Genomic DNA, 2,853 nt, shown 5'->3' with positions numbered 1-2,853 from the left:
TTAGTCAGAATAACACCTTATTACTTCCTCTAAAACATTTTTAATGTTAAATTTAAAAAAATGGTTGTTGATAAGACATGAATAACTCCCTAATTGACGACTTTCTCCACTGAGAACACAATTGCAAGGGGAAAAATATCTTTATTATATAATATGCTATTAGCCTTATCAAGAGCAATACCTGAAGAATTATAGCTGCAAAATATGGATTCCTAAAAAGCTCCCAGAAGTCCAGGAATTTCTAGAAAACAGATGTAAATGCAAAGCATCAATATTTAAGGATTTGGATTTAGAGTTCACATATTTATATATATATTGCTACTGCTGATGCTGCCTGCACATTGTTGATTCTGGAATGTACCTTCCTTGATAAAAAAGGCAAATTATAGCTCTTTAAAAAAAGCACCTAATTGAGGCTTTCTCTCTGCTGCAATTCAAATAATTGAAATAGCTTGAAAAGGGGAGTACTTTGTAAGGAACATGGATGGCTTTCAAAACAACTGTGTTAGAAACACTCTAGACTCACATTAGAAGGATTCTTAATGTGCCATAACAGAAAAAGGCTCAAAATTTGAATAGAAAACTCCAGTTCTGAGACTAGTTTGCCACTAACCAGGAATATAATCTGAGGCAAACATTTAATTTTTCTAGTTTTCTTTCCACATCAATAAAATGAGATTAGCCTAGCTGATCTCAGAATTCTTTTCCCATTATAAAATTCTATAATTCTACGTGAAAGGTATCCTGTATTTCAGCCTGCGGGAAAACACCAGATGTGAAGAGCTGGCTTTATTAACAATGTCCTACTATCCTTTTGTTCTCTTATCCTTCTGAAGTAAGCCCTGGGCAGAAACCTGGCATTTCATTGGCACCCCCTTCCCTCCTTCATCTCCCACCTTTATACCCTATCTGTAACAAAACCCCATTGTCTCTTCATTTGTTTCATTACTTTTTCTTTTCCATCCACATTACCAATAATTTAGTACTGGTCCTCATACCTAAACCACAGGAACAAGTAACTGCTTTTCTAATGTTCCTTTCAGAGTACCATCTGCTATTCCTTTGAACTCCATTGTGTTCTATTGTTAAGATTTATAACTCCTTGGGAGTGATCCTTGAGTTCTCTCTCTCTCTCACTCTGTATTCAATCTGTCAGCAAATCCCGTTGGCTGTCTTTAAAATATGTCCAAAATCTGACCACTTCTCATCATGTCCACTGCTGTTATCCTGGTCCAAGCCAACAATAAGTTCTGACTGATCTTCCTCAGTTTTACCCTTGTTCCCATTCAGCCTGTTCTCAGCACAGAATCCAAAGCGATCTTACTGAAACATTAAGTTAGATCATATTTAAAGTGAAATTCTTCACAATGGCGTAAAAGGCCCTAGGTGTCCTAGTCATCGTTACCTATGTAACTTCACTTCCCATTACTCTCTTCTGCTCCAGCTACACAGACCTTCTTTTCCTCCAAGCTACTAGGAACATGGCAACTTGTGGTGACTCAGCACCGGCATTCTGCCTGGAATACCAGAGAGCTGCGTTAACAGTTTCCTCACTTTGTCACTTAACTGCAATATTGCCTTCTCTGGTCATTCTACCTCACTGTCTAAAATCCAAAGCCCTCTTTTTCTTTTTTTGTTTTCACCTCAGCACTTACTACTATGTAACATAGTATGTTTTTCTTATTTTCCTTCTTTATTGTCTCTCTTCCCCACAAGATTAAGGAATCTTGTCTGTTTGGTTTATTGCTAGACCCCAAACACCGAGAACAGTGCCTAGCATATGGGTGCTTAATACATTTTTGTCGCTTCTGGAATGAACTGAGAGCTCTGTACCAAGGGAACAGAACAGCATACAAAGATGGAGAAACACTAGATAAAATGTCTAGTTTGCTCATGGCAAAACAAGATTTGACCATCATCCCAATCATGTGTAGTAAAAAATTCCTTGTCTGTTTTACGCCTCTTGTAAGATGTTCTTGATCTCAGGAAAAATATTCTCTATTATCAGACTTAATTTGGTCACTAGAAGCTGGATTCCATCATATCTTCCAAATGTTACGCTGTAAATGTGACAGCTCTGCTAAAGTTACAAAGAAAGGTTTATTAGATTTAAAATTCCAGATCTTGACCTTTAATGCTCAAAATCCTCAAAACTGTAAGATTGTAACAGTTCACTCCAAAAGGAAGTATGTGGTTATTATGTATAATAATGGAAGTGATTAAATAAAATTTGCTAACATCAAATTTATCTTAAATAAGATGTAGTAAAAACTCCATTTTTTTCCCCTCCGTTTTTCATTTATCAGAAACATACACTCCCTGGCACACAGGAGATTATAGGTTTATATTTGTTTAATTCGTTTGGACAGATCAGTGGGGTTTTGTGTTTGTTTGTTCAACAAAAACAGACATCTAGATTTTTTTTGGTGCGGCACTAGTCTGGGGGTTGTGGTCCTTTAACTCTATTCGCGTTATGAGTGACCCCAATTTACCAGACCGAAAAACTCCAGGAGGGCGTTTGCCCTCAAGGATGATGACAGGAATGCGCATTCGGGGACGTCACTGTTTCCCTCAAAGGCCTGAGGGAAAAAAACTCTGTGGAAATAGGAGGCTCCACTGCGTGAGCTCGCAACCTCCCGCGTTCAATCGGGCCCGCTTCGTTCTTGTCCTTTCCAGTCCTTAGGACCTGCTAGTCGCTGGGAAACGTAAGGGCCGCCGCCGCTCCTCGTGGCCAGTTGAGGGGCCAACCCGTTAGCTGAGAGCGGCCAAATATGCTTCAAGGAGAGCCGCGTCCCGGCGGGGGGTGGGGGAGGGGCGACAGCGCCAATCACGCTGCGTCGAGCTTCCCAGAAT

Source organism: Furipterus horrens, unplaced genomic scaffold (assembly GCF_987537825.1).
Source record: "Furipterus horrens unplaced genomic scaffold, mFurHor1.1.pri manual_scaffold_3, whole genome shotgun sequence".
NCBI classification, from domain to species: domain Eukaryota; kingdom Metazoa; phylum Chordata; class Mammalia; order Chiroptera; family Furipteridae; genus Furipterus; species Furipterus horrens.
This window is presented reverse-complemented; position numbering follows the sequence as displayed.